This window comes from Dendropsophus ebraccatus, chromosome 7 (genome assembly GCF_027789765.1).
Source record: "Dendropsophus ebraccatus isolate aDenEbr1 chromosome 7, aDenEbr1.pat, whole genome shotgun sequence".
NCBI classification, from domain to species: Eukaryota; Metazoa; Chordata; class Amphibia; order Anura; family Hylidae; genus Dendropsophus; species Dendropsophus ebraccatus.
The window spans coordinates 60,420,223-60,444,164 of NC_091460.1; the positions used below are offsets into that span (position 1 = coordinate 60,420,223).

General features: G+C 45.1%; 1 protein-coding gene across 2 annotated transcripts in view; it reads right to left on the minus strand.

The window, feature by feature from the left end:
- FRYL (FRY like transcription coactivator) overlaps positions 1–23,741 on the minus strand; it is a 209,078-nt gene extending 185,337 nt beyond the window's left edge. For both annotated transcript variants that reach the window (XM_069977609.1, XM_069977607.1), the window contains exon 1: positions 23,524–23,741. The gene's annotated coding sequence lies outside the window, so the exon portion shown is untranslated. The remainder of the gene's footprint in view (positions 1–23,523) is intronic.
- Between the last annotated feature and the right edge of the window lie 201 nt (positions 23,742–23,942).

The window sequence follows — 23,942 nt, forward strand, 5'->3', positions numbered from 1 at the left end:
AGGTCAGGAGAGCGGATAGTGACGTCTTCTATGATCCCAGTCACTCTCCTATTTCAGATCACTAAGGAATGACCCCAGACCCCTACAAAATTAATACTCATGAAAATACACTCATGCGCACTTAAGACTAATTTACAGATTTTTTTAGGATTAAAGTTAAAAAAAACATTGTGATTTACAAGCATCGGAGGAGGGACGCTGGGAAGAGGAGGTAAGGGGCTACCAGGAGCAGCTTCAATTAAAGCAGTTTTCCTTTAATTCCAACTGGGCCTCTTATAATATTCACGAACTGGAGAGAATGGAACGGCTGCACATCCCATCTATGGCTAATACTAATGCCGCTTGGCCTATATTAAAAATCAACACCAGAGTGTCTGTATATAAATTGATCAAGCCATATTGCCCCGTGTACCACCGTGCAGGTCATCTGGTCCACATGGGTCCCTACGCTAACTCCACACTGTGTCGGTCAGCGACCGCCAACCCCGCAAAGCGTGCACATGCAGGGAAGGGAGGCCATGGAACGGCCCTGCAACCCCCATGTCACAGGACCAGAACCAAAAAGGCGCCTGCGGGGGTGGTGGTCGCTGACTGGCACAGTGTGGACTTAGTGTAGGGACCCATGTGTATCAGATACCTGCACGCGGTACATGGGGCAGTGTGGCTTGATCAATTCACATACAGAATTCTGATGTTTTTTATGCAGCCGAGAGGTACTAGTATCAGCCATAGGTGTGAGGTGCAGCGCTCTTTTTCTTCCCTGAACCGTATTTTGTTTCTCTCTTTTCTCCGTGTTTTGCACTCCTCCTGGTGAGACCCACATGACCGCAATTAGCAGGAGACACCTGAGTGTTCACGGTTTTAAACCCTCCTGTCTGTCCCATTCTATCTTTGATAGCTATGGTGAGTGCAATACCTTATCCAGACTTGTGCTGTTTGGGGGCAGCTTCCTCCGCCGGCGGTGCTGGCTGGGTTTTGGTGTGGCATTTTTGGGTCTGGTCCTGTGGCATGGGGGTTGCAGGGCCGTTCCATGGCCTCCCTTCCCTGACTGTGCACGCCTGCGGGGGTGGTGGTCGCTGACTGGCACAGTGTGGACTTAGTGTAGGGACCCATGTGTATCAGATACCTGTACAAGGTACATGGGGCAGTGTGGCTTGATCAATTCACATACAGAATTCTGATGTTTTTTATGCAGCCGAGAGGTACTAGTATCAGCCATAGGTGTGAGATGCAGCACTCTTTTTCTTCTCTGAACCTCTTACAATATTTCCATTATACAGGATGCCCGGAAAGCTGGGTGACCCCATTATACAGGATGCCAGGGAAGAGATTACCTTAATCCTCCACACCCGTGCACTATAGGGACATATCGGGAGGTTAGATGCTTGTAACCTGCTGGCAGTCCAGTGTCCAGTCCAGAGAAGGCAGTCATGTGATTGATTGACACATTAAGCCGTGACTTTCTGTACTGGCTGGGACTTCCTGTGTTTGGTCTCTTTATTTCAACAAGCACAAGACTAAAACTCTGCCTTGAGGAGATTGGACCTGGATACAAGTAAGTATAGCTTTGTTATAGCATGACAACAACAAAAAAATAATTTTAACTTGCTTTATATTACATCTACTGTTGATTGAGATCTTGAAAGCTATTAACAACAGTGACACAACACAATATCCTCAGTAGTCCATGCACATTGACTTCTGCTATCAGCCTAGACCTTGTCCTATACATGGATGTAAAAAATAAGAATAACCATAGTCATATGATTGCCAATAAATCTGTTCTAAATCAGGAGAAGCAGATGTCATTACCATATCCAGACTATGGTAAAAATGAATGATTTATTCACAAGAATACTGCATATTCTGTGGGTATGTGTCCTGGTGACTTTGGTTGGCAGAAACATAAGCCTATTTGTCATAATTGTATAACAATACATTTCTAAGAATGGATAACGGGACTTGCATAGACTGGAAATTCTGACAATCATTTCCACCTGAGGTGCCTACGATTGTCCACAGCTTCTCACCAATAAGCTTAATAGTGGTAAGTTCACACAGCTAAAGTGCGGTGTGTGGGGGGTATACGGAGTCACCATACACATAATTTCTCACTCTCAGGAGTGGTAACAGCACTCTCCTAGATTCCCGAATGGCAGACTTGACAAATATAAAAGGTCCTTTTATTTATTTATTCATTTTTGTATTTTCCATATAAAATTTACATAATAACAGGTTCAATAAGTTAAAAGGTCCCTTTATACTTGCAGACTAATGGCCACAACATAGTGATTCCAGTGCATATTAACATATTTCCCAAAAAGCTATAATGTTACATATCAGAAGTTATGATAAAAAAAGGCAAGATCTTAAAAGAGAAGTCCAGCTACGTGCAACATATTTCTAACAGCAGGGGCGGGGTACATTTAAAACTACTCCATCTCACCTCTCCAGCGCTGGATAGTTGGACCAGGACCCCTACCAGGCTCCAAGTTCTCCACCAATGCCAACTGGAATGTCATTGCATTTATTAATTGGCTCAGCGGGCTATCCATCAGCCGGGACAGGCATTCTCCCCAATTCATGATGTCATCACAACTCGGGGGAAAATGCCTTCCAGCAGGGTCCTGGGGTCGGGTCAAGCTGCTTATCGTGGGCACGTGGAGAGGTAAGCGGATTTTTGACAGGGCCTGTCTTCTCCTTTAAACCCAGCAAAAGCTTTTAACATTGGAATGAAGCCCTTTAAAACTGGATGACAGCACTTCACCATGCACAAATACTTGCATGTTTCCAGGAAAGATCATTTTCCCCATTTGAAGAAAGAGATGGAGCTGGGCTTTAATGAAATCCTGAAGAACCTAGAGCTCAATAATCAATTCACATTGTGAACTATAAATAAATCTGCAATGTGCACAATTGGTAATCATGAGATAATCTTGTTTCCTTCCTACTGCATGAGGCACAGCAATGAAACAGGAGTAAAGAATGTGTGAATTGTTGCTGGGTTTATTTCTTGCATTTCTAATTTTACATCAAAGATTCCAAATATGTCTTTGAACAACGGTGAAGCACTTGGTTATAAATGCAAATCAGCAACTTGATTGGAATGCGGTAAATAATGAGCAGAAAACGTCAGTCATCTGATCCAAAGAAGGAGACCACCTGAAGTGCCCCATCTGTTTCAGAACTACAACTCCCAGCAGTCTGTGTAACCCAATGAAACACAATGATAAAAGTGGTACCTGTGGAATCTGTTTAATCTGCGATTCATTTAGGGTGTTATTACATGGGCCAATGGGGGCCCGATAATAACTTTAAACGAGCGCTAGATCGGCGCTCGTTTACTGGGCCTATTACACGGCCCGATAATCATTTAACAAGGGCTGCATGGACATAGTTACCGATGTCCTTGTAGCCCTTGCTTAAACTGCATACATTACCTATCCATTGTCCAGGGCTCCTCTTGCAGTCCGCTTCTCCCTGAGTCCCGCACGCTGCAGCTTCAAAGCTATGGTGGTCCCAGACAGTGATTGGCTGAGCGGCCTGTCAGCTAAGACAAGCTGCTCTGAAGCTGCAGTGCGTGGGACCCAGGGAGAAGCAGAGTGCAGGAGGAGCCCTGGACTATGGATAGGTAATGTATTCTGTTTGTATATTGTCAGCCGCGGGCCGGTCGGTGCCCGACAATGATAGGTCCAAACCTATATCAACGATCAGCCAATGATCGTTGTCATCAGCTGATCGTTGTGTTTATTACACGGAACGATAATCGGCCGGATAGGGCAGATTCGACCGATTATTGTTCCGTGTAATAGGGCCTTTATTCCTGAAAACTCTGCAAGTGGGGAAACTTCACGAAAGCCCTACCAGGACCTTTAACACAGTTTCGCTCTGTGGAGAAAAGAGGGGGTAGCAAGATTTAGCCCTAAGGAACAAGAGCACTTAGCAGCCATCCATCAAACATGATAAAACACTTCCTTCTTCTTTGCAAATATACAACTACTGCACACAAGTTATAGAAATCTGGAAAATTTGTATTTATATTATTTTATCATTTTTCGATGCAGAGCTTTATACCTCATATAGCCATAAAGGTAAGCAACCACCACCGAAATGCATATAAATATATAACTCGTGAAAAAAAAAGGTATGCGCCTAAGCTTCCCCTAGATGTGGTAACAGGCAGACAAATTATCACCCAATGTAATATATGTTATTGCAGAAACAATGTCACTTATATGATTGATTTCCAACTCTGCCCCTAAACCCAAACTCATCAATGACTGTGGAAAAACTTCTAAAATCCATCTGCAGATAGAGCAGCTCACTGATCAGTTACATCTATCCACCAAAGGAAAGAGAATAGGGAAGAGAGGAGGGAGTATAGCTGGAGACACACAAAGTTGTAAAGAGATTCATGATGTGTATGATCTCAACTCACTGTTGTATTTGCAGTGTACGCTACTTCGTACTGCTCTATAATGACCTTTATGCTGCTGCTTCTGAAGATGTGCTATAAAGATACAGGGGGAAAAAGAGGCCCTTGTGTGTGGTGCATAGGAGACATTATAGCAGCTATCCCCACTAGCTCAGGGACAACTGAAAATTTGAAATAAAGCATGCAGAGGAAAAAAACTGGAAAGTTAAACTACCGTTCAAAAGTTTGGGGTCACATTGAAATGTCCTTATTTTTTAAGGAAAAGCACTGTACTTTTCAATGAAGATAACTTTTAAACTAGACCTAACTTTAAACAAATACACTCTATACATTGCTACTGTGGTAAATGACTATTCTAGCTGCAAATGTCTGGTTTTTGGTGCAATATCTACATAGGTGTATAGAGGCCCATTTCCAGCAACTATCACTCCAGTGTTCTAATGGTACAATGTGTTTGCTCATTGGCTCAGAAGGCTAATTGATGATTAGAAAACCCTTGTGCAATCATGTTCACACATCTGAAAACAGTCTAGCTCGTTACAGAAGCTACAAAACTGACCTTCCTTTGAGCAGACTGTGTTTCTGGAGCATCACATTTGTGGGGTTAATTAAACGCTTAAAATGGCCAGAAAAAGAGAACTTTCATCTGAAACTCGACAGTCTATTCTTGTTCTTAGAAATTAAGGCTATTCCATGCGAGAAATTGCTAAGAAATTGAAGATTTCCTACAATGGTGTGTACTACTCCCTTCAGAGGACAGCACAAACAGGCTCTAACCAGAGTAGAAAAAGAAGTGGGAGGCCGCGTTGCACAACTAAGCAAGAAGATAAGCACATTAGAGTCTAGTTTGAGAAACTGACACCTCACAGGTCCCCAACTGGCATCTTCATTAAATAGTACCCGCAAAACACCAGTGTCAACATCTACAGTGAAGAGGCGGCTGCGGGATTTTGGGCTTCAGGGCAGAGTGGCAAAGAAAAAGCCATATCTGAGACTGGCCAATAAAAGAAAAAGATTAAGATGGGCAAAAGAACACAGACATTGGACAGAGGAAGACTGGAAAAAAGTGTTGTGGACGGATGATTCCAAGTTTGAGGTGTTTGGATCACAAAGAAGAACGTTTGTGAGACGCAGAACAAATGAAAAGATGCTGGAAGAATGCCTGACGCCATCTGTTAAAGGACAACTCCGGCGGGACCCCCCCCCCCCAAAAAAAAACACAGACACACACAGACACCATACTCACGATCCCTCCGGTGACGATCGCCACTCCATTCGCCCGCCGTCCGCCTCACCGTCACCTGCCTCCGCCGTCCAGCGATGTCTCTTGCTTCCGGGTCCATGAGAGAGAAAAGGCTGCCAGTGCGCTTGCGCACCGGCAGCCTTTTTATTGGCTGGAGCGCATCACATGGCTTCCAGCAAGCTCAGCCAATCAGGGCTGAGCAAGCTGGAAGCCATGTGATGCGCTCCAGCCACTGAAAAGGCTGCTGGTGCGCATGTGCACCAGCAGCCTTTTCTCTTCCATTCACTCTCAATGAAGACGCCGAGGAGGAAGAAGACCCGGACCGCCCCCAGCTCTGACATCACCCGACACCAGAGAAGAGGACCGTGACGACCGTAATAGGTAATGTATATATTCTTTAACTTCCGGGGTGGGGGGGTCGGGTATTTAACCACATTACAAAGTTATATAACTTTGTAATGTGTGTTAAATAAGCCAAAAAAAATTTTCGCCGGAGTTGTCCTTTAAGCATGGTGGAGGTAATGTGATGGTCTGGGGTTGCTTTGGTGCTGGTAAGGTGGGAGATTTGTACAGGGTAAAAGGGATTCTGAATAAGGAAGGCTATCACTTAATTTTGCAACGCCATGCCATACCCAGTGGACAGCGCTTGATTGGAGCCAATTTCATCCTACAACAGGACAATGACCCTAAACACACCTCCAAATTGTGCAAGAACTATTTACAGCAGAAGCAGGCAGCTGGTATTCTATCGGTAATGGAGTGGCCAGCGCAGTCACCAGATCTGAACCCCATTGAGCTGTTGTGGGAGCAACTTGACTGTAACAGGGCTCCAGATGGCGACCAAAATGGTCGCCAATGCGACTGATATTTTGCAAATGGCGCCCAGATTTATTAATCTGGGCGCCATTTGCGACTGGCCCCGGCGGCAGCGCGCTGTCTCTTTAAGTATCCCCGGCTGATGCGCGGCTGCCGGGGGTGTCCCGTCCTATCCCCGGCAGCGCGGCGCATCAGTGAGCTGCCTGGGGCCCTGACTTCCGGCACAGGAAGCGCGCGTCAGAGACGCTTCCTGTGTCAGAAGTCACAGCCCCGGCGTACAGAGAGCTCACTGACGCGCCGCGCTGCCGGGGATAGGACGGGACACCCCCGGCAGCCGGGCATCAGCCGGGGACAGGTGAGTTTGTGTGTTTGTTTTTTTTAAATACTGCTTAGCATAAAGGAAAGGGGGGGAGGGCATCTATAATGGGGGGAGAAGTGGGGCCATCTTCAAGGGGGGGGAGAGGGGGCATCTATAATGGGGAGCAGGAGGGGGCATCTATAATGGGGGGGAGGAGGGGGCATCTATAATGGGGATAGAGGGGGTCATCTATAAGGGGAGGGGGTATCTATAAGGGGGGGAGAAGAGGGGGCATCTATAATGGGGGGAGAGGGGGCATGTATAATGGGGGGAGAGGGGGCATCTATAATGGGGGTAGAGGGGGTCATCTATAATGGGGGTAGAGGGGGTCATCTATAAGGGGAGGGGTATCTATAAGGGGGGGAGAAGAGGGGGCATCTATAATGGGGGGGAGAGGGGGCATCTATAATGGGGGGAGGAGGGGGCATCTATAATGGGGGTAGAGGGGGGTCATCTATAAAAGGAGGGGGTCATCTATAAGGGGAGGGGGTATCTATAATGGGGGGGAGGAGGGGGCATCTATAATGGGGGGGAGGAGGGGGCATCTATAATGGGGGGGGAGGAGGGGGCATCTATAATGGGGGGGGAGGAGGGGGCATCTATAATGGGGGGGAGGAGGGGGCATCTATAATGGGGGGGAGGAGGGGGCATCTATAATGGGGGTAGAGGGGGGTCATCTATAAAAGGAGGGGGTCATCTATAAGGGGAGGGGGTATCTATAATGGGGGGGAGGAGGGGGCATCTATAATGGGGGGGAGGAGGGGGCATCTATAATGGGGGGGGAGGAGGGGGCATCTATAATGGGGGGGGAGGAGGGGGCATCTATAATGGGGGGGAGGAGGGGGCATCTATAAGGGGAGGGGGTCATCTATAAGTGTAGGGCAAACTGGCTGCATACACTGGGAGATAGATATATACACAATTATTATTATCAGGGCCCCTCAGGTGTCTGTATTGTAGGGGGTCACTTGCATTAGTCACTAGGTGAGAGATATATCTATCTATATACACATCTTGTGGGGGGTCACTATGGCTGCAGTCATAAGTCTAGCTCAGTATGTATAGACTGTTGCAAGCTTTTAAAGGGAACCTGTCTCCCCCGGTGACGGGGTGACAGGCTCCCAACCCCCCGTTAGAACCCCCTATACTCACCTCATCGCGCCGGGTCCCGCTTCTGGAGGTGGTCAGGTCACGGAGATCTCAGCCGCTGCAGCCCGACGCGCACACTGAGAGATGAGTCCAACACTCATAGAGAATGACGGAGCGCTGGACTCTCCCGTCATTCTCTATGAGCGTTGGACTCATCTCTCAGCGCACGCCGGGCTGCAGCGGCTGAGATCTCCGTGACCCGACCATCTTCAGAAGCGGGACCCGGCGCGATGAGGTGAGTATAGGGGGGTTGGGAGCCTGTCACCCCGGCACAGGGGTCGACAGGTTCCCTTTAAGTTCAAGTTCAGAAGAGTAAGCCTCATTAAAAGGCTAGCCAAGTGAAGCTGAAGTACTGAGTCAGACTGTATATGGTTGTCAAGTTGCAAGTTTCCATGTTGAACATTTTCAAACTAAGAAAAGAAAGGATCTAAAGGAGGAGGAGGCTGCCGTGGCCTCTGCACACAGTAAGTCCCATGTAACATAACATTAATTTTACATGGTTTAAAATGTTGGCGACCAAATATTCTATTTGGCGCCTAAATTTTTCAGGTTAGGAGCCAATGGCTCCCAGGTAAATTTTTTAGTCTGGAGCCCTGTGTAAGGTATGCCAGAAGTGCCCATCCAACCAATCCAACTTGTGGGAGCTGCTTCTAGAAGTGTGGGGTGCAATTTCTCCAGCTTACCTCAACAGATTAATAGCTAGAATGCCAAAGGTGTGCAATGCTGTAATTGCTGCAAAAGGAGGATTCTTTGACAAAAGCAAAGTTTGATGTAAAAACAATGTTATTTCAAATACAAATCATTATTTCTAACCTTGTCAATGTCTTGACTCTATTTTCTATTCATTTCACAACGTATGGTGGTGAATAAGTGACTTTTCATGGAAAACACAAAATAGTTTGGGTGACCCCAAACTTTTGAACGGTAGTGTATATAATAGACAGAAATTGTTCTACATATACATGACAGCATATCCTGGAAAACTACCCGAAACGACAGGTATGCTTAAGTCAATTGCCCACAAATAGGAATACTCAATTAGAATACTCGATCAGATCCACTGTTGAACAACAAAAATGAAAACCTTGACTAAGTTCAGGGATAGAATTTTTTCAAAACTTCAACAGGAAGAGAGAAACAATTCAGGCAAAGATATCTTTGTTCATAAAATGCTTTATGTGAGCCGAAACGCGTCACAACTGTCTTGTTGGTTCTGTATGAAGATGGAATAAACTTCTTGTTACTTCTGTATTGGCTCCAAGTGGCAAATTTCTAGATTCACTGACTTCCTGGCTCCTGGGCAACGTCCAGTCCTGCCTTATCTTATAGTCATTAAGCTGTTCAAAGAAAACTTTGAGGGACTTTTCAAAAAGTTTTGTATAAGCTGTACATGCCCACATGTATAATCATACAGCTATGATCCACTTGCTTTTTGATGCAGAAACCATGACGATTTTTTATAGAAGTAGCAAAAGTAAAAAAATTAAAAAAATCAGCAACAGTCTCTTTCAGCAAAAACTGACATGTGTATGGAAAGCAGCTACGTGGACATGGGGTCAAGATGGCAGGCAAAAACTGCACCCAGCATTTGGGTTAAACAGCCATCTATATACCATATAATATACAAGCCACATGAGTAAAGTAATAGTATAAGGAAGAACAGACACTGCCACAGGGAGCAGGAACCAAATGGACCTTACAACTTAGAACTAGAGCATTGTGGGAATGATCCTTAAAAACGCCTACAGTACTGAGCACACATTGGTACTTAAGAGAAGAAGAATGGCACTGGGTGCATCTCCAGATGTGCTGGGAGAGTCCAATACCAACCAGCAGGCCAATATACCAATTCATGATTGAACCGAGTCTAAAACTTACTGGAAGGAGCCGGGAACTAACCTCTGAAAATCCGTTTGACCTGCAATTTTTGTTTCCGTGTAAAAGTCACAACAGGTTTTTCTATGAATTCTCGACAGCTTCATAGCTGGAAGCTCAAAATGCAGTGAGTGGTAGGAACCATACATCACAGGAGGTGAAATATATAGTGTCCCTTCTGGTAACAATCCCATGGTAAGACTACTATGTAAAAGTGTCTTGCACACACAACCGCAATGAATCAAACTGATTAAAGATCAGAAGCGAGAAAGCTCCATTAAAGGAATAGTAATCCTTATTACTATACCCTGGAAATAATAACGTTTGGCGGGAGATTAGAACATCACAGAGTCAGATGCAGCACTTGACATGTCTAGACTGCGGTCTCCATCCAGTCTTCAGGGCTATTAAGAGCACTAATATTGTCTAGACTGCCGCTCTCTGCTCAAGTGCTCTCTTTTTCTTTGACATCTGGCATATGATAACAAGGTGTGCGGCTGTTTGCCAAATTCTACCTTACTTCTCAATTGATGCAACTGCTGGATAAAATTATGAGCAGGGCATAAAAAGCAGATGCTATCTGTAGTCTTATAGCAAGGACTCATGAAGTTCTAGCTTAAAGCTTCAGCATGGACCATCTTATTGTACTGCTCCTTAATGTCCAAGTAGATTAATAAGACAATCCTTTTCCATATGCTTTAATAAGACATCACAGAAGCCGGTCCTTATACTTTCTGGCCACCCATGCATGGTCATCTATTCATCTTCTATTCTTTATGTCCCCTGCAGCAGATATACATGACTAGTCACAGTTCCCCAATAATATCAGCTGCTCACCTGGGATTGTAATATTTCAGTAGCCATGCCGCGTTGATCAGCCAACCAAAACATTAAGAATGCTATTACACAGGCCAATGGCGGCCAAATACTGTAAACGAGCGCGGATCTGCCAGATCGGCGCTCATTTACTGAGCCCATTACGCAACCCGATAATCATTTAGCAAGGGCTGCACAAACATCGTTAGCCTTTGCCTAAACAGTCTGTACATTACCTATCCACATTCCCTGTCGTCTCCTGCATGCTTCGGCCCGTCAAAGCTGACAGGAAGCTCAGCCAAATCACTGGCTGGAACCGCCGCAGCCAGAGACTGACAGGCCGCTGTGAAGCTACAGCGTGCTGGATCGGGGACGAAGCATGTGGGGTGCAGGTGGAAACCAGGAACGTGGACAGGTATTGTAAAAACTGTTTGATGAATTGTTAGCTGCCGACCGCGGATCACTATTACACGTAGTGATGCACAGATGGTTCCTGATGATTTTAGGTCAGGGCCCAAAAAAGCAATCAGCCAATGATAGTTTCAGCAGCTGATCATTGTCTCTATTACAGGGAGTGATAATCAGCTGAATTGGGCCAATTCGGCTGATTATTGCTCTGCCTAATAGGGCCCTAACCCCCTTATACAATGGTATTGCCTTGATGAGACAGCTCCCTTAAATGATGACTAATTTTCACAAACAATGCATAAAATCAATAGAACATAAGAGACTTTGCAATATATCTTATTAGAAAAATATGCCTATCTGAAAAACTGCTATAAATCCATATGGAGAAAGATCAGCTCACTGAAAAATCAGATTACAGTAGCTCATAAAAATCTATGGTTGGTGGGGTAGAGCGGAAAAGAAATGAATAGACGTAGGCAATGGCAGACACACATACTAAAAAAGCCTGTAGAAAGTATTACATCTCGCCACTGAGCTCAATTCACAGCATACATTGTATGGCACTGCTCTACAATGTCCTCCATGCTGCTGCGGGTTCTTAGGGTGTGCTATAGAGCTATAAGGGAAGAGGATGTCCTTTTGATGAAACATAGCAGACACATAACTAAGGCCTACAATTGGAAACAAGATTGATAAGTATATTTTTTTCCTGTCTGCTCCTGATTTCATCCCAGTATGTAACTTACAAACAGAAATATTTATTTTATATCTCCTCACTATCTGCAATGACCAGACCACACAAGGTCTTTATGGTTGTCCTTGCTTTACAAGGAAATTCTTCCTAAAAGGAAAGTTCCCCTTTTGTACAATTGTTTATTACATCCCACAGCTGAACTGTACATGAACACTGCAGATAGCTTGCTCTACTTATCTCGTACCGATTCTAAATTCACGTCTAAAGCTGCCCCTATAATGTCAAAAACGAACACGATAGAAACAGTTGTAAATTAAGTCACCCATATAAACAATACTGTAATTTGTCAAGTTTTTTTTCACATATCACAGACATCAAAAATTTTGATTGGACAGGGTCCCAACCGAACTCCACCTATGGCCGAAAGAAGTATGCAGCTCTGCTTGTAGCTCATGGTTTATTGATGATTGCAAGAGACAAGTTCCAATATATTATAATGGAGGCAGTCTACTGCAATGAGTCAGATTGAGCAGCGAGTCAGAGTGAAGCACACAGCAGCATGCTTCTCCCAGTTATATGCAGAGATCAACACTGAGGCCCCGACCAATGAGAACTTTTAACATGTCCTCCCAATATGTGCCATCAGGTTCCAATATCCCCACGCTAGACATGCATGCTCAGTCAAAGAACATCCTAACAATCCACAAGGTTACTTTTACTAAGTGACTACACTGTGCTTCATAAAATATAGTGAGTAACTCAAACTCTGACCAATAAAACTAGACATTTTTATATGGATACATAGGAGCGGTTCTTGGGTGTGACTTTACCTACATATATAGAGGCTCAAATGGGAGAGAGTTGCCAAAACTTCCTATACTGGTATCTTACTCCTCAACTTTTCCATAAACTCCACCCAGCAGTGCTGGAGATGTGAAGCCCACTTTTTTGGGGATTTTGTTCTAATCCAACAATTCTGGTCCTATGCCGCCTACACACCTTCAATAACTGTTGGCTAAATATTTGTCTGCCCATTAATTATCTCCCTGAAATTCCCTACACACATACAAGAAATGTATTCCCTATAGGAGGAGTTCACTGACAGATGAGAGTTGTGAAGCCCCCATACACTTTATACTGTCATCTAAACCCACCGACAGACAGTATAACATGTATGGGCACGTTTAATCAGGTTTCTTGTCAGTCATCCCCATAAACATGAACATTTGGCATAGCTGGATGTTCCTGTGTTATCTATGGAAAGGAATAAGCTGCAGCCAGACTGCAACTTATTTCTCCAAGAACAAAGAGGTCAGGCAAAGGTTTTCCATCACGTCCTACTCTCATGTCCAGTGACATCATCAGTCGTTGGACGGTCCGGCCCACGAGCCTTTAGCTAAACCCCTGGATTGCAGCATTGCTCCACTCCAATTCTGATATGTAAATCTGTTTTATGACTAAACATTTATCTTTAACAAAAACACAGTTGAGAAGAATTCTATGACTAGGCCCAGTAGCGGATGATTCAGATTGTTGAAGGGGAGGGGGTGTCTGTCCACTTACGTGTGACATGGAAGTTTCAGAAACTTTAAAAAACAAATTTATTCAAGGTAAAGCATTGTTGTTGGGAAGAGTTATTTTCCAGTACACAGCCAACTTCCTGCCTATTTCTCTGCAGATAAACACTATGGAAACCTTCCACCATCTACCACATCTGTGAATGTCATTACTAGTTGCTTTATAAATCTGCGTGAAACCCCCTTATAAATGTTAGAACATGTAATGGGGGGTTAGGAGTTGCTTAGAATTAGAAAATGGTGCCACTCCAGTTTGTGTGCGGTATTGCAGCACACTTCCCGTGAAGAGAATGAAGTTGTAGGTGTGAATTTATTTTTGGAAGAAAGTGATTACACCTTTCAAACGTAAAATATCCTGTGCTCACGGATAGGGCTACAAAATACTGCAGAAACAGAGCTACACCTGTCCATAGATTTGTCTGGTATGGTAGCTCAGCTGTACAAAAAAAAACACAAAAAACAGTGAACAGGTGTGGAACAAAAGAAGCTATGTATCTTCTAATCCTGTACAACTCCCTAAACCTAAGACAAACGACATGGGGCTCTGGCACTCAACCCCCTTCTAGCATACACTCTGAGTTGTAATCTCTGATAACATGCCTGCCCCCCCCACCTTCCACCCTACCGATCCATCCTTAAAGGGGTTATCCAGCGCTACAAAAACATGGCCACTTTCCCCCTACTGTTGTCTCCAGTTTGGAAACTCAGTTCCATTAAAGTAAATGGAGCTTCATTGCAAAACGCACCTGAACTGGAGACAACAGTAGGGGGAAAAGTGGCCATGTTTTTCTAGCGCTGGATAACCCCTTTAATATTTGCATCATAAAATATTACTAAGGGCCTTATTACACGGGGCGATTATCGCTCGAAAAATCGTTAGATTGTTCGGATTTAAACGATAATCGATTAGTGTAATAGCAGACAACGATAAAATGACCAACGAGCAATCATTAGTCGTTTGATAGAGTTTGCTCGTGATCGTTCGCAAATCGTTCACATGGAATAAGAAGTCGTTTGGTCATTTGCAGTAGCAACGAACACAATAGCGACGACAAGATGACCGCAAGGACGATCATAAGCAACAATCATCGTTCCGTGTAATTGGGAAAACGATTTCAGGGTGTTAAAAATAGCTGTCGTTTCAGATAGTTTATCGTTAAAAAATCTCTTTGTGTAATAGTACCCCAAGAGTGGATTTCACCTTCCACCCATGCATCATTCTAGTTGTGGACTGTAAGGGTATGTTCACACTACGGAATAAGCGAGACAGATTGCGGATTGCGCTAAAGAAATCCCATTGAATCAATGGGACAGGCAGAACTTCCGCTTGAAATTCCTCAGCTATTCCGTAGTGTGAACATACCCTATGGGGGACATTTATCAAGACTGTCTAAACAAGTCTAAAAAGGTCTTAAAATAAAGTCCTGCCCCCTTTTCCCCATCTGGATTTACTAAGAGGCGTACGCCTCCTCCCTGCGTTTCCGCATCTCCAAACCTCCACCCACCCATCAGGCGAGCCAGGGTTGCAGCTGGAGTACGCCAGGGAGAAGGGAAGAATCTGCACCTTCTCCCTGGCATGGGGTGCATTATTGATAAATCTCCCCCTAAATGTTTCTAGAGGTAAGGAAGCCATGGCACATGCTGCATTATAGAACACAACATTCCCCAGCCTGAAACAGCTGATAACAGGGAACAATAGTGGAGATAAAGGTAGACTATAGAAAATCTTTATCTTATCTGCGGGTGGCTTGCTAGGTGGCCTGTGCATATAGGGCCTGCATTGTTTGCTCACTAAACAGCTACAGGATACAAGTGTCTCACCATCCACCCAGCAGTCATGGTAACAGGTCCCACTCTTTCACAAGTCCCCATGGCAGACAGCTGCATTTATACGTGCGTGTGAAGTCAATGTACACAAGCTGGTGAAAGTGTCATTTATTACAGCCCTGGTCTTCTCACCGCAGACGCCCGCTGTGCCCCCCTCCCTACCACCTGATGAGACAAAACTAAAAAGCAGCAAATAAACAAGAATCCATTTAATTGTTTTAGGAGATTAGTGGCTCACTAAAAGCTCTGATCCTCGCTCAGAGATAGCCCAGAGCTCCTCATCCTGGGGGAACAGATGCAGGGTGACACAGATTAATGCTACATCACCATAAGCTTATATAAACCAGCATCCATTGGTTCCTACTGACGGCCACACAAAATAGGGACATGTCTGCTAGTCATCCCCTGAAAAACGTCCAGATAAGGGCTGACAATAGCAGCGTCTCATAGAGATGCCGCGCACGCTCTCATTCTGGTAAATCTGGCCTCAATCATAAAGCAAGCATTTAATCATGAGACTACTAAACAAGCAAGACTTAAAAGCGGGCATTATGTGCACGGTTCAGTGTAAGAAACCCTCGCCACTGGCAGGGATGCGGGACAGTAGCCTGCTGCTTATTACTGAGCAGGGTATGAAATATAGTCACAGCACACAATCACTCACATTCCTCAAGCCAATGGCCCTTGTGTTAATTCTAGATACTCACACTGATCAGCCAAAAACATTAAAGGGGTATTCACATAACAGTCTTTCACATTTTGCTGGGGCCCTATTGAACAAATACTTACCTTCTTAGGGACCCCCTATGCGGTTCTCGGGATCCCCACTAAACTCTCTGGCTGCTACTTCCAAGACAGACGCTTCTCAATTCAGCTTTAAGGTGGGTTCACGCGTAACTAATCTGCAGCGGATTTCACGCTGCGAGTTCGCATCAAAATCCGCTTTGGATCTCTTCACTGTTACTTTCAGTATGATTACATACTTGCAGCGGAATTGTCCCGCCGCAGCCACTGATTGTGGATCAGTCGTGTGTGAATCTAGCCTTATTGTATCAGTTTAAAATTCATTGGTGGAACAACAATCAAGCGCAGCATGACCCCACCTGCATCATTGATCATGGCCATGAGTGTGCACTCTGGCACCAGAAATGTGTAGGCTGTTGCTGGTGGGATCATTGCTGGTACGTCAAAATATAAAAACAATGTATTGCACATGACTAATAGGAACATATGGTTAGACAGGTGTAATAAACTAAGGAAATCTTATTCTGTGTCCATATTGGTCCAGAGGTGGGACTGGAATCTAGCAGACATTTGGGGAATACCCTCTGAATATGACATACAAATACATTGCAGACTGTCTGTAGCTAGCCACAGGGAGGATTCGTAGATATAGATATGTAAAGAAAAAACAAGCAGATTTCTTAGAATCCACAGTGTCCCCCTCCTGTGTGAAGGAATCCTACATGGCTATGGTGGGACTAATATTTAGTATTTTGATACAAACATGCGAATGAGACCATAGAGGAATTCAATGAGCAAAAAAGCAGCTAGACATAATCCAGTATCCTGACAATGAATTCCACCTCATGAGTCCTCATGCTGTCATGTACCCCCCGCAGCCCAGGTCTACGCTCAGCAACCGAACAACCTGACAGCTCCTAGAGAACGCTCTGCAGGAGACGACACATCACCGCAAAAACGCTAACCACAGACAGCAGCATTCCCACGTTCAGACATCTGCCCACCCGGCTGACGGCTACATGTCTGCCAGACCCAAACAGAAAAAGACTGCTCTTATCTAAAGGTACAATCCTGCTGCAAAACTCACACAGATTCAGAAGAAACCTGAAGAGACGTCTGAACAAATACCATCAACTCAAAGTCTTTACCAAGCCACTGCATAGAAATGACAGATGTGTAATACAGGGGTGTAACACCAGGGGTTAAAAGGAGATCTCACACAGGAAGTACTAGGCCACAGAGAAAACATACAGAAGATGAGCGGAAGGAGCTGCAGAAGAGGGTATTCTTAGCCGCAGTCAGGATGATACAAGGATTGTGGGCCCGCAAGACACTCAGGGGCACAGGCTGCAAACAGCACCGCTACATGGCCCACTGTCCATATAATACAGTGTCAGAGCGCAGTATATCAGGAGAACTATACGCTGCAACATAGTAACACAAGAGTCTAATAAAACATAAGTGGTTTTATCTAATAACAAATGAAAAAAAAGACATCTATATGGCTGTCTAACAGAAAAAAATGCATTTTCTACCATTTTTCAAAGCTCTTTTGGAGGAATAATACACTAATATAGGCCAGAGCATACTTTACCTGCTCTCCGCTCTGGCTTGCTTCAGGGGTTCCCGGCGTCTGCTCGTCCCTTTAAGCCAATAAGAGGCTGCGGCAGGGCAGCGCACTGATTGGCTGAGTGGGACGTCAAGCCGAGAACCCCCGAAGCAAGCCAGAGCAGGGAGCAGGTAAAGTATGCTCTGGCCAGTGGGGGGTTAATGGCACTTTCACGTACATACTCCCAGCGGGATGTAAATCCTGTTGCGAGTATGTATCCTCGTTGAAAGTAATAGACATAGGATGCGCAGTGGATTTCGCTGCAATTCGCAGCGTAAAATCGGCTGTGGATCCGTCCGTGTGAATTTACCCTTAAACAAATACAATATCAATCTACAAGATCTCCTGTTCACATGCAGTGGTCAGCCAATATAATAGGGCCCTAACACAATGAATATCCTACCTGTTACTTCCCTGTAGCCTAGTGATGCACATGGAAGATCGGAGACCAGAGTAGTTCCTAGATGTTCTGTCACCCAGGGCGAAGGTTTAGTTATCTGCCCTAGCCCTGTATCTAGATATCCAAGCCAAGCAATAAAGCCCGTCAGCACAAGCCCCTGTTGCTCCCCTCTAGCGACACCTCTGATGCGGACCACCACAGTAAGGCCATGTTCACACACGGTGGGTACATTGAGGATTTTCCACAGCATATTTTTTTTTACTCTATATAAACACCAGGAGTCAATGGATTTATTACACATATACAGGAAGTATAAATACATTACAACGGAGCAGTTCAATATGTAAATCATGGCTTACCTTGGATGCCAAGTAAAACAATGCTAATGTTGTCTCCTGTCATAAGGGCAGGACACATTTACAGTCCAGGACACAGGGACATGTTCAGAAAATATTCTGATTCTGCTTTTAGGGAGGAAAGAAAAACCTGATGCCCTCCAGCAATTGTAAAACTACAATTACCATCATGTCTGGACAGCTAAAGCTTGTGTACACATTTAAAGAGGTACTCTACCTATAATCTAAGCTTGTTTACAATGGGTTTCTATTACATGAACTGTGGTGTTTGCAGCACATCCTGTCCCACACCCTGAAGCGGTCTGGTCCACTGCCTCCTCTGTCCTCCCCCTCCCTTCTGAGACAGAGGTCACATGACCTATGTCTCTTCTGTTGCCAGGCAAGCTGTAACACTTCCTTTGTGACCCCACCCACCACTGACATCACACCAATCAGTGAGCACCTGGCCAAGGGGTGGGAAACAACATAATACAAGATGAGGCAGATACTCTGCAGTTGGCTCGGAGCAATGCATGCTGGGAGATGTAGTTTCCAGGCCCGGTGCCATGTGGTAAAACTGTAATCATTTGTAAAAGTTTAATTTAAGAAGCAGTGTAGACAAGTGGGAAATGTGTCAAATGATCAAGGGGGGAAATCGGTGAGAGTGCACCTATATGTTTTTTGTGCATTTTATTTTTTTTTTATGGGATCACTGGAGTTCCCCTTTAAAGTAGGGATAATACACAGCATGACTTCAGCATCAGCTGGCCATACACATCAGCTGCCAGCACTTCCTCCTGATCCTTCTGTATACACCCATTCACAGCAATGTTACAAATGGAGAGAGGAAGGGTAAGCCGCTGCCAGACTCCCCTACAGGTAGCAATTCTCTCCGAGAACAAAAGGATTGGGTATGTGAAATCCATATACAGCTGACCAACCTGCATTAACCTATTCAACCCCACACAAAACATAGTAGATACACGGTGCCGTATTCCAGCTCTTCCTTGCTCTCCTCTCAGTTTGTGACCATATTGATTTCCCACCCTTCCCCGAGATACTTCAATATAAGCGTTAAATGTCAATGTGACTTGTATCTCACTGAAGGTTTTTATGTAGCGATTGTGTTCTGACAGAGTACAGATGTAACAGAGCGCAGCTCCACATGAGGCTCAGACGTCTACTATATAAACATTTCACATTGCTCTCTATGCTGCCTGGAAGCGTCTATAGAAAGAAGTCAGCCAGCAGCTAGGACAAGCATGTGCGCCTTGTGTACACACTGAACATACGGAGCTTAAATAACAATTCCTCAATGGAGAACGTCCCCGTATTTCCAGGTGAGATCTGAGGATACGTCTGCTGATACACAACCCTTATAGGAAACAGCTTACATTGTCACTGCACAACCTGAACTGCCTTCTGGTTCACATCAGGCAACATAATATGTCAGTTTTGGGTGGAAATGCTATTGAGTACATGAGGCTCAAATAACAGCACGTGTAATGCTTCAGTCTAGGAGACCAAAGGAACATTGTTTAACAGTGGCTCATAAAGGCGGCCCTATGGACGGGATATGTCCATAAAGAGTTACGGGAATACCCACTCTGCACAGCAGCCTGTATGGACTAGCAATGTGTAAGGAAACATAGTTACATAGTTACCATGTGTAAGAAAACAATGTCTCTTCTGCTTCACGACTGAATATATGGCGACTAATATTATCATAAACTTTAATCATGTCACCAAGTAACTTAAGTCTCAAGATTACTATAAGTACTTTTACACAGGACAGGTCCGCACTGCATTTTCTGCACATGCATTTTGTGCTGCGGAAATACTGGGGGGGGGGGGGGGGGTCACAGAAAGATTCACACCAATGGATTTTTACATAATCCACTGTAGATGTAATCAATATAAATCAATAGCTGAAATCCACAGCAGGTGTGAGCAGACCCTAAGGATGTCATAGCGTGTAAGGATACGCTCGCACCTACTTAAACCACTCCAACTTCAGCCATTCACTTATACTGATTAAATTCCCAGCGTGAAATCCACAGCAGATTAGGTATGTGTGAACATACCCTAAATAAATGTAACTAAATGATTGGGGGGAGTATAAAATACACAGCGTCAAAGCAGCAGCAAACACGTATGTGTGAAAGTATCCTGAAGGCCTTATTATGCAGAGCCAAATCCGGCAGATATTTCCCTGTGTAAGAAGGACAGCCATCAGCTGATACACAAACGCTCACCTGTTGGCAGATCGCTCGCTTTCCACCTGTCAAAAACGATCAGTTATCGGACACTAATCTCTGTGTAATAAGACGTGTGGCTGATTAAATGTTCTCCCCAAGAACAAGCAGTTTAAATCCAATACACCTAATCTTTTGTCTCCTCCTCACCAGTTTCTGTGTTATCAGTGTTATGATGCCCCCCATAAACATTAGATGGTCAGCTGGTCCCACCGAAATCAGTGGCGTCAGCCCACACACTATACTGTATGTACGTGGAACTGAAGCTGAAATGTAGCAATAACACCAAGGGGCAAAAGTCACTGTTTAAGATGTAACAGTATAAGAATCAATAAGTATTTAATACTAAACATTAGTCATACAACAAATAAACAATGTTGGCTGTTTAACTAACAATCCAGATAAGTAACAGCCAGACATCATCACAATGAGACACTGACCCCAAGGTCAACATGAGTCACTATACAGAAAGCAGGAGGACAATGTGATCTGTCATAGTCTCCCTGGACCACAAACCAGATAGCATGTAATAGGTGATGTTGTACGCGACACTGATACTGAGATATGACGCATGCTCCCAGATAGCACAGGGGACTTTACTGATCATACCTCGCTCTGCAAGGCCTGAGAATCGAGCCCTGTATAATGATCAATTATCAATGACTGCTAAAAATATATGTGTAGGAAACAAATATACATGTAGTAAGTCGTACCATCACCCCACTGTTTTAAAGGACAAACTTTTAGACAAGACTAGAAATGCCTGTCAGGTGTAACGCTGGCCATGTGCAATGACACCTCCACCCCCACAGAACTGCAAGGGGTCTGCACCCTCCAGTCATAATCTGCACATCATATCATGGTGGTCATACAAGTAAGGCCTGCTTTACACAAACCTAATATGGGGCCATTTCCCTTCCGTATGGTTTATACAAGATTGTAAAGGATTCAGCAGACGGAATAAGGAAAACATCGATGATGGAAAGGTAGAAAGGGTTTTCTGCTTTTTTCTTTCTACTATGATCTGCTAAAAGAAAATGGACCCATATCAGGCTTGTGTGAATACCGCCAACTATTGGAGACATCACCATCCATTCATTTGTTGCAGCCTACCAGGCTCGGGCTGCTAAGAACAGATGTCTGGGTACACTGTGCTTTTCCAGTCAACTGACAGCCAGAATGAGCAGCCGAGAGGCTCCCTACACAACACCCCAGGGGTAATGCATCGGGCCATGCTGACGTCATCAATTCGAGCTGGCACAACACTGGGACTTGTCAGGCACTACAATGGAGGAGCTGTGTGATAGCCAGAACTCCAAAGGGAGCTATGTAGCTGCTCAGGCATGCCGGCAGTTGTAGCCAGACAGTCACAGGTTGGGGATCACCTCAGTAGACAGCAGGCTTACATTGACTATTCTGCCAAAGGGCCAGGGTAAACCTGAAGGTTAGGTCTGGATTCAATATCACGTGTCACATCTGAAAGTAGCTTGTAACTTGCTAAAGTTTTGGGACCACCAATCTAAGTGACAATGTCTTTACTATGAGAACAGTGAATCTGTGGAGCAGTTTACCCCAAGATTTGGTCACAGCGAAAACTGTGGAGGGCTGCGAGGCAAGGTTAGACAAGTTCAATGTTCAGCTATGACACTGAGGTGGCAAAACTACTATATCAAGCATGCCAAGATATGCAGAGGTATGCCCAGAGATGGGGTTCTACAACAGCTGGACAGTCACTGTTTAGGCATCACTGCAGTAAACAGACCCACATTGACTATTCTGCCAAAGGGCCTGGATAAACCCTGATTCACAAAAAGCATAATACAGTATGTGGGTCACAGCACACCTGGAAGTCACAATGTTTGGGAACCACTTCATTACGCTGACACCATCAGGGGGTTCCTCTTGGCTGCCGTCCAGCTGTTGCAAAACTACAATTCTCATCATGCCCAACAACCAAAGTCCTTTGACAGTCCGGGCATGATGGGAACTGCAGTTTTGCAACAGCTGGAGGGCCGAAGGTTCTCCATCCCTGCACTAGACCATTGATGTCCAGCCTGTTGCCAAACTACAACTCCCAGCATACCTTGACAACCACAGACTCAAGTGTTCTCCAATGTGTGGCTCTCCAGCCGTTGCAAAATTACAACTCCCAACATGCCAATAAATGATCAGACATACTCAAAATTGTAGTTCTGCAACTGCCAGGCAGTCATAGGTTGGTGATTTTACCCGCAGTGCCATAGGGCCTAGATAAACCTGCTGGTGGCCATAGCCTGGATACACACATAATACATGTATGTGACATTATCCTGGCTGCTAATCCCTGGCCCAATGACCGTAGTGATTTATGACGCGGTGAGGACGGGGACTTGGGCCATAATAAATACACCCATATTATGATTGGGATCAATTCATCTATATAAAAGAGCTTTCAGGTGTATGTATCTGGGGGCATACTATATACTGCAGCAAGTGTGAGGAGTAAACTGCATAGATCCCCCTAAAGGCCTGGCTCCCTGATGCTACCGAGGGCTGTGGCGGGCATGCATCTGCTATACACAGGTCTGCTGGATGGCGCAGGAACAGACCATATAGTGCCACTATAGTCCCAGCTTGTGGGTAGGAGCATAGGGATGCTATCCTGTCCAGTCTGCTGCACTTCCTCCCCATGCAGCACACAGCCCCTCAGTGATGTCATGCTCTCATACAGGTAGCTGCTTGTACATTACATGAGTGCATGCAGCCTACACCAAGACTCTCCAGCTATTGTAATACTACAACTCCCAGCATGCCCTGAGAGGCTTTGGCAGGCAGGGCATGCTGGGCATTGTAGTGCTCTGAAGATCACTGATCTGGCGTAATGGTGCAGCTATTGGATTGCAAGCTCTTGGGAACAGGACTGCACTGATTGACCCCAATGATGCCACAAGCCTGTACACGTACATATACGTCTGCGGTGCCCCCCACTGTGTGAACACTTACAGGGCCAGATAATAACGCAGCGCCCCGGATCCGATCTCCAGCTGATGTCCGCTTATCAATATGTCCGCTGACTCGTAACCACGGCCGCCTCCGATTCACACCCGCTGCAGTTATCGGTAATATTTCCATCCGAGTCTAATTCCAATCGGTCCCCGCAGCGTCCAGATTCTTTCTTTCCCACTCTCAGCCTCTCTCTCTCGCTCTATTCTTTCTCTTCCCCCTCGATTACCCGACGTTAGTTACACGCCAGCCTCCGCTATACGCTGATTGGTCAGCAGGCTGCGGAAAGTGGGCGTGAAAACGGAAAGGGGGAACAGGATTGGATAATAAGCCTGTCAATATAATTCCAGCCAGCGTCACCGCCTCCTTCATGTCCTAAGCTCAGCGTGTCGACAGACATGAGCCTGTCAATCACAAAG